This window comes from Zootoca vivipara, chromosome 3, assembly GCF_965207765.1.
Source record: "Zootoca vivipara chromosome 3, rZooViv2.hap1.1, whole genome shotgun sequence".
In the NCBI taxonomy this organism is placed as follows: domain Eukaryota; kingdom Metazoa; phylum Chordata; class Lepidosauria; order Squamata; family Lacertidae; genus Zootoca; species Zootoca vivipara.
In genome coordinates, this window is record NC_142586.1 from 42,135,254 (window position 1) to 42,151,562 (window position 16,309).

Consider the following 16,309-nt stretch of genomic DNA (forward strand, 5'->3'; position numbering starts at 1 on the left):
CTTTATATATTTTCCACATCACCTCATTGTTCTGAAGAAGAAGCAATTTGCATGTACCCCAAAAAATGGAAATAAAACCCAACACAATTAAATCAAAACATTTGGGATCTGAGGAGCACACACACCCTTGTGATGGTAATTCTGTTTCTAACTTGCCTTGCATCATTACCTTGAACTATAATTATCAAGATTGATTGTAGGTGAGACAGAAAGTGATTAATTTAGTGACAGAGGCAGCAAAATATCCCACTCCAATTTCTAGTAAATAAATAAACTGTGTGTATTCAGCTGTTCATAAATTCTTAATTGGCTACATGCAATTTTCTCTTTTACTTTCCTCTTCCAATAGAGGACTTAAATTATTAAAAATTGTTCTTACTAAAATGTTTGTCATGGTGGGGTTTCATTCCAGGAGTGTAAATTGGTATCTCTTTCTAACCACCAGTTTGTAAATTGTTAAAGCTGCAGGGAACAAGGATCACCATAGATGCCCTTTGAAGGGTGATGTTGTTGTTATTTTGCATATGCTGCTTAATCCCGCTGTCCTCATTTGGGGGAACAAGGCTTTTGGGGGGGGGTTGGGAAATGTTTGGGGGTTTTTGAGGTTCTTTTTGAAAAACCTTCCTGGCAAGCTGCATCCAATAGGCTGAAATGGCCTTAGAGGCATGAAAGGTGTGGCCTACAAATTCCCATAGCCATCAAAGTCCATGAAACAAACAATCAAGCTGTACAAATGCCAATCAAAACGGTAATCTCTTTGTGTGACACAACACAATAAAACTCTCCTAACAATATGTGATCTTTTGCTTTGAGTGATGTACATATAACCATAATGAGTCTGCCTGTTTTAGTTCATTGTGCTGCCCTCAAGACAATTGCCAAGCTGTATCTCAAACAAAAGGGCACATTTTTTTCCTGATGATCCTATTGCTAGAGGCTTCCTTCACAGAAGTTGCCAGACTCAGTATTTCAAGAATCTGCCACCTAAATTAGACAGCATCTCCTTGTTATTAGTCATTCTTGCATTCGGTTACAGGCATGTCTTTGCCACCTTCTGTTTACCCTCCCATTATGCTACACAGCCTCTCTTGACTCCTGAGACCCTCTCCACCCCCACCTCAATATGTGGAATAAAGAAAGAGCAAATTGTTTTTGCTTTAACTAATTCTCCTCACTCCCTCATCCAGAACTGTGGAGTACCAATGTCGTCAGACAAATACTGCCGCAAATTAATTGAAAACATCAAAGGGAAGTCAATAGTGACTTCAGTGTCAAAAGGTGATTTCGAGCTGAAGAGCATTTCACCAGGTGACACTGAGGAGTGTTCCCCTTTGCAGAGAAAGAACAGCCATGGGTGCTGTTGCACAGATAAATTGTGTCTTTACATTGGTTTAAAATGCTAGAAATTCATATATCATGGCAGACTGAATGTGAAACCCACGTTAAGCCAGCCAAGTCTTCCTTTGAAACAAGTCAAAGCACTTATCACTTCAAGATACAGGTCCATGGGGCAGAGAATATGAGTGTCAAGGCCTTGTGGAAAACTCCTTTTGCCTACGGGGACATTCCAGTAGGCCTATGCAGTGGAAGGGCACTGCATGGCGGTGCAGGCAACAGCACATTTCCATTTTGCCTTCAGGTGGTGAAACTGGACAGGTACAGTATAAATTACCATTTAAATCGAAAATGATACTCAGCCCCAGCTCCTAGCACCAAAATAGGATGCATTACAATAATGATGTGGAAAATGCATCTGACTTGGAAAGAATGTCACATCACGTCCCCCATCTCCTCCCACCATCTTGGGCACATAGTATAGACCATTACAATGCAACATTGTTTGAGATTATTCATAAGAAGAAGGATTTATAGTGTCCCTGCAGATGCCTTGAATCATAGCAGATCACAGTTCTGTTAGTGCCTGAAGAAGCTGATCCTTAGACCTGTAGGACCTAAATGTGTTCTCCTGTTGATTTCCGTCATTTCCCTTCTTCTCACCTCATCCTGCAGCAGGCAACATGGAAACTAGCAAGTACACTTTACTGTGCAAGCTGGTGAAAGCTTCAGTGTGCTACATTTGGCCCATGGGCCCCATTGCTGGTTGTTCCAACTGTCTTCAATGTGTGATAAGCATCTGTGAGATATTAGGCAGCCATCCAGTGCTTTATGATACAATTATACTATTTAGCATTTTGCTGTATCTTTGGAGTAGGGGCAGATTTGATTTCCTTGGACATCGCCACAGTCCTGCTAGTCCTTCTAGCATCTTTCCATGCTATCTGTATTAATTCCTCCAGCTAATTACTGTGCCCTGATGATTTAAATACAGTGGTGCCTCGACTTACGAATTTAATCCGTTCCGAAGGCACCTTCGTAAGTCGAAAAATTCGGTTGTAGAGTCGTTCGTAAGTCGAAGTACCACTGTATAATGTTCTTTAGAAAATGTCTTCCATTTCTTCCCTTCATTATTTATTAGATACCCTTCCTCCTAATGGCCCAGGGCATTGCTTTTTTCTTCCTGCCTTTTTCTTCTTCCACCTCCCCTATTTTTATTTTTATTTTGTTTGACATACTTGCTCATTTTGGTATTAATGTATAGCATCAAATTTCATTGAAACTCTTAGGAGAGATAAGGGCCTGGCTGAGGAAAGTTGGAAGAGGCAACAGGGGGGAAAAAACAGGTGTGGTTCAATTACCCATTTCTAAAAAGTTCACAGATGTGTAAATGCTTAAACACTGAAGAACGCTATTGTTTCAAAGTGGAAGAGAGAAACACTGAAGAGAAATCCTGGAGACAGAACACATCATTTCATCTCTTTTTGGCATTGTTTGAATCTGTCTAGTGTGGGAGTGCAGAAGAAATTCCTGCATGCTGGATGCCATATCATCCTATAATGGGCTTTTCTGATCTTTCAACAACAACAACAAAAATGGATATGGAACCCTTCCAAGATTAATAACTGTACATCTGTTAGTTTAAGGGAGAAGCGGATTTGTGATCAATAGACCGGCACATGTATCTGAAGTGATCAGTGGCACTGAATGAATCTAACCATGTAATTACAGAAAATGGGCCTTTTTACAAGTCATCTGTGTCTCTGTGCTTGTATGATGTTTGATTCTGCTGTTATACTCTGAGTGTTCCAAAGTACACATTGCAGCAGCCTAATTTTTCTTTGGACAGCCTTCTCCTTAACCATTTATTCAGTTGCAAAACAAGCCAGCAGATAGCACCATGCCCAATAGACACTCCTACAGTAAATAACTGAAGGAAGAGAGGGTTTAGAAAGTGCCCCCTTTCATTTAAGCGCCTTCTGAAGACTTGTCTTTTTAAACGGGTCCTTCACTGAAGTGTGAGGCCACCATTTTATAATGTATGCTGAATTTGTGTGATTTGATGTTTTTAAGATTTATTTTTAAGTTGCTGTGTGCATATGTTCGTTAAGAAATGGAAACATTTCTTGAGAAGTGGTATATTGGTAACTAAATACACATTTTTTTATTAAAGAGAGAGAGAGAGAGAGCCTTAAGTTGCAAAATGAGGTAAATAATAACAATCCTCTGATTTTAAAATAATGAGCACTCACACTTTACATTGTGGGTGCCCTTTGCAGGATCGCGTGTGGTGCTACAGTACCCAGAGAGCTCACTGGCAAACAGGAGCTGGCTTGCCTCTCTGTGTTAATTTTTGGGGTTTTTACGCCCAGCCTCAGTAATCAAGTTTCTTGCTGGGAGGTGGGGCTAGTCCCACTATATATGGAGCTGACAATAGCCAGGCAGTCGGCTCTGGAGAGTCACCCTCACCATTTGTTTAATGTTTCTTGTTTGCAGGTTAACTTTTTCTTCCTGTTTAGCGGGCGCTGCTATGGTCTTTGACTGGTTGCTGTTGAAGGACCAGGAAGAATTTTTCCTGCATTGGCAGGTTTTGTCTTCCCCATAGCAATTCATCACAACTTTGGTGGTTATGGCCTTGGGTGGAATCCTTTAGTCTTTTCTTTCCTATATTGAGGGGGGGGAGATGAAGTGGTGACTCACCTCCCTGCAACGTCAATTCCAGGGTCCCCTCTTAAAAGGGGTTATATGATGGGTGTCACTGGCCAACACCGAAAGGCTGTCAGTGAACTACCCTGCACACGGGGATATGGGCTGGGCTGCCTGCAAACACTTACGTCTCACAGTGCACTCCCATATCCCATTTACCCTGATGTTCCCCAGTTCCCCCAGCTGGGGGGCTGGGAGGGGTACACGCCTAAGGCTCAAGCCAAGGTCTTCCTACCTTTGGAAGCTTAATAAAGTTGTGGCCTAATTTTAATTCCATAACAGGTCAGAGTCTTTATTCCTTTCTTATGATCCCTGGGGGCGGGGGCTGTCGCTGCATGGTCACCCAATGAGGAGCCAATATCTGCCTTTACAAGTGCATCTTAGAGAATATCACTCCATATGATATGTCACAGTATATTCCAGGTGGTTCTTTTTGCAAATGGAAGTTTTGCATCTTAAAAGGCAGCTTCTGCTCTGACCTGATATAAGATACTAAACTGTGTGTTGTGGCCTGGCAGGTGCTTGCTAATACACCTTGTTTCAGTAGGTGGAGACATTCAGCAAAGATGGAAGTTTCATTGAGCTGGATGGGCTGTGTTTGGTTTGGTGGCTTACAAGTTAAGAGAAGGCTGTTTCACACCTTCCATCCTGACTGTGAAGATGGGGAGACTCTCAGCACTCAGCAGGGACTGAAATAAAACAGTGATTGAGACTGGGATGCATGTGAGGAAGCAGTGAGGTAGCACATCCATAAAAAGTCCTAATGAGCAAGGGGAGGCAAAAATGGCTCCCATCCCCAGGAGTCATCATCGCTGTTGTGGAGATACTTCTCATACTAAAAGAAAGTATGTACCGTAGTTGAGCTCTTGGCACAGCTCTTCAAATGGCAGCTGCCATGAACCAAAGTGAATGATCATGCATTTATTGAACATTAAGCTCAATATAATTGCCAAGTTGCAATTTGGCAAGGATGCTGAGCCTTTGCTCCAACTCTGTTGGAAATAAGAGAGAAAAAGATGGATAGTAGGGCTGGCTTTTATAAACAAGTGTTTGAATAATACAAAGATCTTGCTGTAAGGGCTCATCTCTGTCATCTCTTATCACAGTACTGAGGAATCTTTTGTTTTTATATGGGTTCTATTAATATCCTTTAGTCACTTTCTTTTTTTAAAGGCAACATTCTGGCCTCTGAACATCAGTCTTTCTGCCTGGCACTGGTATTTTATTTTCATTTATAATAGCCAGAGTTGTGTATCAATTTTCATGTTTCACAGACCTCCTGGATGAGAGGAAAGCTTCTTCAATTCCACACAGCTTTTCACCAACTTTAATTTTGCTGCCAATTTACAATGCTTTCCACATTGGCCCTAAAAGGTGAAGAACTGACATTTTCCCCAAAAAATGTCATGATTTGCAATAAGAAAATCCCTCCTATTGTTATCCTCCTCATCAACAACGTCATCAGTATTATGTAATGAGCTTGCAAATTATTCCTCTTGTCAAATATATCCAATAGAGCACATTTTAGGAGTCTGTGTTACCTGTATCTAAGTGGGTTTATTAATACACAATGGCTATACTGTAAAACGATACAGAGTTAGGTGTATTAAAGCCCATGGAAATCAACTGACAAGCAGAGCAAGCCTACCTCGCAATTAAGGTGGTGGGGTGGTGAGATCTATTGGGATAACAAATTAACACATCTTGCCAGTCCATGAGAGCAAATGGGGCCCTGCCCTGCAAACTTCACTCTACTCTCATGTAGCCCTCAACTTTCCATCTGCTTTCTTAAAACCTCCTTAAGTAGTCTCAGTGTTATCCTAGCATGGAGGAGGATGGGAACAAAACTAGAATTTGTTGATTCTTAATGTCATTGGCTTTGGCTACACCCACTGTTGGTTTCCCTGACTTCCAACCCTCCAGTCCAGGGGTCCTCAAACTAAGGCCCGGGGGCCAGATGCAGCCTAATCGCCTTCTAAATCCGACCCGCGGACGGTCCAGGAATCAGCATGTTTTTACATGAGTAGAATGTGTCCTTTTATTAAAATGCATTTCTGGGTTATTTGTGGGGCATAGGAATTTGTTCATTTCCCCCCCCCCAAAAAAAAATATAGTCCGACCCCCCACAAGGTCTGAGGGACAGTGGACCGGCACTCTGCTGAAAAGGTTTGCTGACCCCTGCTCCAGTCTCACCAGCCACCACTGCATTCTGTGCCTTGCTGTTTGCAGCCACTAGGGTGAGAGCTAGGGTGTATACCTGAAGGAACGTCTCCACCCCCATTGTTCTGCCCCGACACTGTGATCCAGTGCTGAGGGCTTTCTGGCAGTTCCCTCACTGCGAAAAGTGAGATCACAGGGAACCAGGCAGAGGGCCTTCTGTGGCGCCTGCCCTGTGGAACACACTCCCATCAGATGTCAAGGAAATAAACAACTATCCTAATTTTAAAAGACATCTGTTTAGGGAAGTTTTTAATGTTTAATGCTGTATTGTGTTTTTAATATTCAACTGGGAGCCACCCAGAGTGGCTGAGGAAACCCAGCCAGATTGGGGGGGTATAAATATATTATTATTATTATTATTATTATTATTATTATTATTATTATTATTCCCTCCTATTGACTGCAACTGGGTGAAAACAACTAGGCCAGTCTGAGAGCTAACATGGCATTGAGCTGTTTCTTTGGCATTTCATAGGGACTAGTGGAATTTGGAGCTGATGGGCCCATGCCTGCCATAACACCCCCCACGTTTCACCACATCACCACCGAAATATCTGTGTCAGTGGACTTTCTGTTGGCTCACTAGAAGACCTCCAGCAGCATATAGGTTATCCAATCAGCCGACCTCCATCTATCCCACTTGAACTTCTTCCTAACACCCCACAGCCAGCTTTACAATGGGGTTAGCATTACTCCCTAGGGCAGAGATGGGAAAGCTGTGGCACTGCAAACCTATGTGCTTTGTTGACAAAGCTACTCCTAGTCAGAAATAGTTATGCCTTCTCAATAAAAGTAATAATGATAATAAAATGTCTGTGGCCAGTAGAACAACTGTGCAACTCATCGCCCACAGGTACATGGAAGAAGATGGATATGGGGCACATTGTCCCCCCTATTTCACCCCCCATTCCCAATTAGATGCCCAAGCATTTACGTTCAACGGCTGTATTTTCAATGGCTGTGCTTCTTGCAATCTAGCCATTCCCAGGACTTCAGCCTACCAATGGCTCTTACTTGTTTTAGATCCAGAAAAAGCCATGCCACCTGTCACCACAGATTAAAAAAAAGAAAAGAACTGGAGATTTGTACTCTGCCCTTGTAATGCACTAAAGTAGAGAATGCTCTCAAGTTATCTTACTGCTTTTGCAACAGTTCATATCCCACCACTGAGTCTTAATCCTTCTGCTTAGCTCCTTCATACCTAGGATGCTTCTCCCCCCCCCCCCTTCTCCAGATGAGCTTCTCTGCAGCAAGTTCTGCTTTCTGGTGGCCTCCCCAATGAGACATTATCCCGGGTTTTCAGATTGCTCTTGCAGCTGATTTAGAGCTTCTAGCTGTGCCAAATCACTGTGTATGTGGACAGCCTTTTCCAAGAGGGACCTTCTTCTGTTATTGCCTAGGGCAAAGCCCTACTACATTCTTCTTGAGTTCAGTAGGGTCTGGATTTCACATTAAGTGCTTTGCTGGATCAGTTAGTAGTGAACCTGCCAAGATTTGCTTTTGCTTCCCCGGTTCCCCTGCACCCCCAGGCAACTTAGAAGAGATGCCTTCATACACAGCTTAAGCCTATCTAGCACACAATACCCCAAAAAGGAAAAGCCTTCCCACTTACATGGTGTCAGATAGCATTACTTATTCTGTCCAATATACCGGTTTGTCAAAACAGTCATTTACATGATATCTGAGAGTGTGGCGCTGAAAGTATTCTGAATTATTTAGTCCCAGAGCTGAGCCAAAAATAGTCACTGTTTTATGAGAACATTTTAAGCAGCGTCAAAAAGATTCCTCTCCCTGCCACCTTTTTTACAATTTTTAAGCAATTGCTTGGGATGTGTTTGCATATGCAGAAACCCCTCCCTCAAAACAGCTTCATTTGCCCCTTAGTGGCACCAGCACTTACATAGCACTCTTATATCACCACATTGGCTAGTATAAGTCTTGTGACTCATTCAGGAAACATTTGCCTTCACTCCCAATTGTTTGCCCTCTGTGCTGTCAGCACATAGGCAGGTTTGATTGACTGTGCTGTGTCATGATATCAACATGCTAATGATTAGCTGTGATTACCCATGGGAGTGATTCAGGAAAGAGAAAAAATGCTGTGGCCAGAAAAGGAAAAGTGATGCCTATCAGCAGCAGGTCCTGTAAACAATGGCATCAAGCCGGACTGAGGAAATCAGCGCTGCCCTTAGAATGTCCCTGCCGTGGGGGCAAAATGTGCTCTGCACCCATAAAAGTGGGTGGTTTCCCCAAGAAGCTGAAATTCTTATGAAATGCATTATTATTATTATTATTATTATTATTATTATTTTATTATTATTATTAAAGGAATAATAAAGCCCAGGACTTAATCTGTTATCCGTGGCTATCTATTACACATGACGGTAACATTGCAATGGGTTGGCTAATTGTGTTCATTTATCGAAGGCCTGCCCTGAAAATAAAATAAGGAAACCCAAATCACTAAGCTCACTCATAAAAGAACACTTGTGTCACCAGGACCCCATTTGCAATTTCACAGGTCAGCTTGGCATCAAGCCAGAAGAGTGCTCTGATTTGTGACCACAGCTGAAAAATGCACAAAAGAGGAGGTGATTGCTGAGGTTGCAACAGGATTTTTCTGGGACAGATGTTTTTGGATGTGATAAATTAGCCTGATGTTTAGTCCAAATGCTAAGCGGAGTTATTGTCGTACAGTACAAGATATTATGGAGTGTTTGGATCACCCAGTTGCAGTTCATGACAGTCCCAGTATGTGGGGTATGCAGCACGTTGTGTTGAAGATCTTTGTTGCAATTAAGGTAAAGTTAAAGGGGTCCCTGACCATTAGGTCCAGTCGTGGCTGTCTCTGGGGTTGTGGCGCTCATCTCGCGCTATTGGCCAAAGGAGCCGGCGTACAGCTTCCAGGTCATGTGGCCAGCATGACAAAGCTGCTTCTGGTGAACCAGAGCAGCTCATGGAAACGCCATTTACCTTCCCGCTGTATTTATCTACTTGCACATTGACATGCTTTCGAACTGCTAGGTTGGCAGGAGTTGGGACTGAGCAATGGGAGCTCACCCCATCGCAGGGATTTGAACATTTAATTAACTCAAATAGTCACTGAGGTGCCTACAGGACTCAGAAGGAAAGTGTTTTATGGACAAAGTATCTTAAGCGTTGGACAGCTCAAAGCCATAGGGCCACTCTGTGATAGCATTATGCTCCAGAATTGAGTTTTATGCATTCTCAGCAGAAAATAGAAAGCAAGCCATGCTAGCAGGAACAGGAAAAGCTCCGGATTTTCAAATTTTTAAATATGGCAACCCTAAACTATAATCTACAGGAATAAGTGGCATGAGCATGCAGAGTGCACCTGTATCACAAATAATAAGGTGATACCACAATAGGCATCCTTTGTATACACAGCACATTGTTTAATCATACGGCTATGCTTTGGATGAGGATTGGCTGAGTCTTGCAGAGAGCTGATTGTCCTGATGACGTGAGATTGGCAGAATTGCTTGCAGGGCTTCTCTGAGCTTCAATAGAAGTATAAAAGGTGTGTGGGACAGGGAAGAGTGTGAGATTTTGCAGTATTAATCTATCTATTGCTCCACATTCTCCTTGGGAGTGCTATGCCTCAGTAACCCTAGTGGACCAGCCTCCATTGCCAGGATGTAGTTTCTCAGTAGAAATAGCTGGGGGAAGCATCATCCACACATTCACAGGGCAGTTCCATGCCACAGCCAGTCGGGGAGAATAGTCAACAAATAAGATCACCTGAAACTGCTTCATACTGAACCAGGCCATTGGTCCATCTAGCCTGCTGTTGTCTGTTACAACTGTCAGCCAGTCGCCAAGTTCCCAAGCAATTAGAAGACTCTTGTCAGAGTATTGCTACGCAAGAGCCTTATCTTGAGATGCGTTACAGGGAGGGACTGAAAGTGGAACCTTCTGCTTGTGTGGCATATGCTGCACCTCTGAGCTATGGCCCATATCACAGCAGAAGGCATGCTCAGCTAAGTTAAGTGAACATACAGACTTGTTTCATGCCATGCCAGGCAGTTGGTCTTTCCACTGCAATATGATGCGGAATGGTTCTCCAGTTCCAGGCAGAGCGTTTTCCCAGTTATAGCACCCAATACATTGTGGCTGGACATGCCAAGGACTGAACTGGCAGCCTTTTGCTTTCAAATCATTGCTTTACTACTGAGCTATGGCATATCCTACTGCGTGTGATAGAGCCATAACCCCTTTCATGTATCTGCCTGTTAACTGCTCCATTTGTTCATATGCTGCTACGGCACCCTTGTGTTCATTAGGTTGCTTCCCAAGGCCTGCTGCTCATAACTGTCATAGGTTTTATTTCATCCATCCGATTATTGCTTTCTGGAAAGGGTGTGTGTCTCTTACCCCCTGAGTACATTATATGCATGCCGTACCCAAATAGCTCTGACCTTTGGAAAACAATGCTCAGGCTGAGGCTGGGGCTGGGGTGCATGTCAAGAACAAAAGCAGGGTAAAATATTAAGAGTTTGATGGTGTTTTTCATTCTTTTGGATTCATATGGCTCTATTACGTTTGGCAACAGTCAGAATGCAGCTGACAACACAGCACGGTGCTGACTACATGACACTGCCTTTGTTCTCTCTGGGCAGGGATGCATGTTTTATCAGTCCTCCCCAATTTGTTCCAGTGATGGGGGGTGGAGGTGGAAATCAATTGTCACACATTTGTCTCATGCACTCCTAGCAGGAACAGGAATACGGCTGGTTTACCTTAACTCGTGCTTGCTGGGCGCACATCTAAACTGAAGTTGGCTCATACACAGCAGTTTATTTTGGGCCAATAAATCAGGTTTGAGAATATTTGAGAATATTTGCTTGCGCTAAATGTGGTTTCTTTTTATGTCTTAATTCAGTGTCCTGGCTTATCCTAGTTTGTTGTGTCACTTTGCGCAGAGATGACTAAAAATTAGACCACTCATACAGCACTCGCATTGGAAGAGATAAGGCACAAATTTCTTTCTTTTTTGCATTTTAAAGTAAAACTACCATGTGGAACAATACGTGATCTGACTGGACTGCTGCAACTCGCTCATGTGGGGCTGCCCTCGGAAAAGATTCAGAAACTTCAACCAGTCCAAAATACAGCAGCTGGATTACAAACTTGGGTTCTGCTTAGGCCTCCTACAGTAGCCCCTTAAAACAGCAGCACTGATTGCCAGTTGGTTCCTGGGCCCAATTCAAGATGCTCACATCTACGTTTCAAGCCCTAAAAGACTCCAAATATCTGAAATACCACCTTCATCCCTGCTGTCCTCCTTGAGTGTTAAGATCTGCAGAGTGGGTTCTTTTGGTAGTTCCACCATGTTCAAAATTGCAAGGAGTGGCCATCCAGAAGAGGGCTTTCTCCATGGAGGTCAGATTCCCCACCACTATCAAAGGTGTGTCTATTATCTTCATCATGCAGCCTTTGCCTTTTGGTGAAGAGGAACCTTTTAAGGCTTTCACAGTTAGGTATTTTGTTTTGTGGGACCCACCTCTTTTGCTGAATACATACTGTTCTGTTCCATTTGGAATGGTTTGACTTGCTTTAGAATCACAATACAGTGGTACCCCGGTTTACAAACACAATTGTTTCCGGAAGTCTGTACTTACCCTGAAGCGTACTTACTGTAACCTGAAGCGAACTTTCCCATTGAAAGTAATGGAAAGTGGATTAATCTGTTCCAGACGGGTCTGCAGAGTACTCAACCTGAAGCGTACTTAACCCGAGGTATGAGTGTAATTCAGGCATCCCCAAACTTCGGCCCGCCAGATGTTTTGGACTACAATTCCCATCATCCCTGGCCACTGGTCCTCTTAGCTAGGGATCATGGGAGTTGTAGGCCAAAACATCTGGAGGGCCGAAGTTTGGGAATGCCTGGTGTAATTGGTTCCGGAAGTCCGTACGTAACCTGAAGTGAACTTTCCCATTGAAAGTAATGGAAAGTGGATTAATCCGTTCCAAACAGGTCCGCAGAGTACTTAAACTGAAAATACTCAAACCGAGGCGTACTTAAACCGAGGTATGACTGTAGTTTTACCTATTTTTACAATTGCATATTCTATATTGTAAACTGCTATGGGACCTTGCCGTGAAGAGGGTGGGTAAGAAAGCTTAGAAAGAGATATATAAATAAAACACAGCTAACCTTTCTGAGAATTCTGCAATGCAGTTCTCCAAACCAAAAAAAATTGTTTACCAAAATGTCCATATTAGAGGAAATTGTGTGCATAACAATTCATGAGAACAGTGTACAAACATGCATTGCATTAGGTGAAACTGCTTTGCAAAATAAAAGTTTATTTGGAGAAATCTTTACTTAAATGATGACAAATTGTCATGAGGACTTAAAATAGGAAATTCCCAAACTGATGCATAACTGTGATAAACTGAAGTTAAGATGGGAAAAACGAGAAACAGTGAAACCCCAAACTGGCAGATTCCTCACAGACCTAAACCTCCTTCCTCAACCTGCTTGCCAATAGGCGAGCTTACAGTCTTACAAGCTTTAAAGGTGCTTTCCCCATCTAACAAGAGATCTTTGTTAAAAGAGCTCCACACTTCAACAGATGCAGCTGCACTGCTTGAGCTCAATGTTTTCCCCACATCTACCACCTGCACACACCCCACTAAACTTCTCCCTTGCAGCAATCAACTCATCCCAGTTATTGTTAACACCTGTTGTGTGTCTTGTTCAAAGGTTAACGATTTAGAACTGGAAAAGGTGTGTGCTTATTGAAAGACTGGCCACAGTGGGAATAACTTCTGTTTGGGAGTTTCAAGTTTTGAGAAAGGAGATTCTGACTAAAGATCGGGAAGAACTTTCTGATAGTAAGAGCTGTATATTTGCAATGCTGTACAGGGGGAAACAAGTATTGGATATGGCAAAAAGCAAAGAGGGGTATTATGGTATATGGTGAGGTTGCAAAGCGGCACAAAAGTATTGCGATTTAATTAAATGTCAAATGTAAAAGACATTAGGATATGTGATCCCATGAGACCACATTTTCCCCACCTCTACTAAATTACATTAATGGCTTGGTAAAAACAGGGCATAAAGAAATAGCTTGCTATGTGGATACTACCTTAAGGATTTTATATGAAAACAAATGAAGACAACAAACTGCTAAGGGAGTGGCTAGGAAAAAAATGTGTGAGTTGGCCTTAATAATTAAACATGCATTTCACAAGATTAAGAGAGAAAAGAAAATGACAAGTTTATCAAAAAAATTGGTCTATTTTTATTAATTAGCGGAAGAAAACATTGACAGCTTCAAAAACGCAGCAGTTTTTTGATATTTGATTGACGTCAGAGTAATTTAAGATATTTTAGACATAATTTAAATATTTTTATATCAATCTATTGTATTAGTATTGTGGATTTTTGTTGCAAGATGCATATTTGTGCTCATTATTATGCTTATTTTTTAATAATAAATAGCCTTTACACAGGAGAGGGGGAGCAAACCATCTGATTGTCCCCACAGCTAAAGTTACAGCAAAGATAAAGCTACTAATTTCTGTAGACAATAGATCCATCTAGAGATTGGAAAGAGTGAATTTAAGGGTTAATTCTGTTAGGGTTAAAGTATGTAGGATAACCAGCATGCTTGGATCTAATTCATGTCTGAAAAGGTTAAAACCATAGCTTCTCTTCAGATCATATAAATCTTTCTCCTTTTACTAAAGATTTCCATGGAGTGAGCTGTTCTGTTCTGCCAGGCTTAGTGTATGTCACTTCCCCTTACCTTGGGAGGAAATGGGTAATCAAGCCTTTGCTGTACTCACTCTCCATTTGGACTCAAGTATGAAAGGAGCTATGAGCTGGTTGCTCCAGCACATGGCCTTAACTAGCCTCTTTTGTTTCAGAGCAGAATGGAGTATGAAACCAGCATTTTTCGATACCAATAGTTTGGATACTCCTACACCTGTGCATCTTTTTTGACTGCTGTATGGAAACGTACATGAAGCTGACCTTTGAAGAGTTTTGTAAGTAATCCATTTTATGACTTACCAAATGTGTAGTCTGTCTCTGTGCTAGGGAAGTGGGATAATTTGGAAAGGACTTTTAAAAGGGGACATTTTGGAGTCACAGAAAGGGCACATTCTAAAGGTTTTATAGCCTACGTTTCCACACTTTTCTTTGCTGCATGTTTTGTGATGATAAATCTCTGCTGGGGTTCTCTCACCAAAGACTACTTGCCCCAAACTTGGGACTTGGCTTCCAGGATTCAACAAAGTCAACTAGCCAAGAGCGGGGTTGGGTGGAGATGTAGCTTAGCAACCAGGCAGAGTGGCAGGATCCTTACTGAGGTACTGCATGGTGTAATCAACTGTGTAGTTTTGAGGGAGTTTTCCTCTGTGTGTTTGATTGAATGTCTGCCTGCTATAAGCAAGTACAAAGCCTGAAGTTAGAAAGACGACAAAAAAGAGGTTCCTTTCTCCTCAAATTATACAGTTTGCTCAGTCTTATCAGGACTTTTCTCACTGGACTCCATCTGGGTTCTTTTAATGACTTTCTTAACACCAGGCCAATACTGTTTATACATTGAGTCCTTTAAACTGAAACCTGCCTTTAGGACATATATATTCTACTATTAAGCTATGGCTCTTCTTACATGTGAAGGCATTTTATTCTATATATCATGACTTAACACCCTGAAGCCAGAATGTCATCCTTCCTAAGTTGCCTGCCAATTATTCAGATCTACTGTGTTGACGTTGTTCGCCTCCCAACTTGGCTTTCCCTAAACGGATTTAAGTAACACTCGTATCCTCATTATTACTAATCACCACTAGCAACTACAATGTTGTTAACAATCAGTGGCCAATAGCTCATTTACCAAAAGGGGCTACAAATGTTGGTTAGGTGCTTGTTAAGGCCCTGATCAAACATGTTTAATTATGACCCCCAGATAAAAGGACTGCCATTAAAACCCATCGCATTATCAAAGGCACTGGCTTGTTCTTAGTCACTGTCTGAAATCATGATTCAGAGCAGCAAGGAAATGTGAGCTTTCACATTTAATCCTTGGGAGGTTCCAGATGAGTGCCAACTCTCCTACTGTTAGCTGCTTTGCATCTCCATGTATGGCACTCAGAACCCCCAAATGGCCTTTTGCTTATCTGCAGCTTAACGTAATTTATGCTGTTTGGTGTGTCACCTCACAGAGGCGGCTCTTATCAGGAGAGAGAAGGTTTAGAGAAATCTGATCCACTGCAGTGTTAAATCCTCTTAAGGCTACTGCTGCACATAAACAACAGTTTTGTTTTGTTTTGTTTTTAAAGCAAACAATGCACCCTTTTCTTGATTTGCTTCAGTTGTTCTGCTTTCTGTGCAACTGGCACTGTTTGAGGAGAATTTGTTTAACTGGAAACACCACCAAATTCATCTCTGGGGTTGTTCAATGAAAGCAGCAAGTATCAAAAATGTATGGGTCACAGTGAGGAGTTGTTTCCCCCCGGTGTTGTGTATTTTCTTTGCACTTCAGCTCATGCTGAAGAGTTTTGTAATTATTAGGGGTGAAGGAGAATGTTGTGCTTTGCCCTCTGATGAAGTGCCTGAAAGGCTGAATTGGATTCAATTTCCTGTCAGGAGAGGCTGTGTCCCACTCCAGACTGACCTAAAATTCTAAGGTTCATATGGGGCAGGGCTACCCGATAGTGAGCCAGTTAATGCAACACTGGTGATAATAAAGCTTTGTAAAAAAAAAAAAAAAGCGAGGTTCCTGTTACCATCTTCGCTATAGCATTTCAGTAATTCATGAGCTCTCAAACAACACCCCGGGGTGGGTTATGCCACCTCAAATGGCTCAGGTCAAAGTACCCCATGCTGGGTGATATATGCCTTTATCCACCTGACTTTTAAAAGGTGTCCACCCATACTCAATATGTCAATGGCCCTCAACGTATGCCACCTCCTGCCACATGGGGCATGGCCACATCTAAGTGTGTTATTGTTTTTGTGTTCCAAATATATGGTTATGGACAAAGCCATTATTGATTAGGTGTGTTTATA

At 42.2% G+C, this 16,309-nt stretch overlaps 1 long non-coding RNA gene and 1 other non-coding gene across 4 annotated transcripts in view; both read left to right on the forward strand.

Moving 5' to 3' along the window:
- The window catches only part of LOC132591890 (uncharacterized), a 76,946-nt gene that overhangs the window by 20,781 nt on the left and 39,856 nt on the right, over window positions 1-16,309 (forward strand). For 2 of the 3 annotated variants that reach the window (XR_015948929.1, XR_009557330.2), the window contains exon 2: window positions 14,161-14,280. This is a non-coding gene — a long non-coding RNA (uncharacterized LOC132591890). The remainder of the gene's footprint in view (window positions 1-14,160; window positions 14,281-16,309) is intronic. The other variant, XR_009557331.2, reaches the window with a different exon arrangement.
- Window positions 13,933-14,048, forward strand: LOC118083275 (U5 spliceosomal RNA). The gene has a single exon (XR_004692355.2). It is a non-coding gene; the product is annotated as a U5 spliceosomal RNA (small nuclear RNA).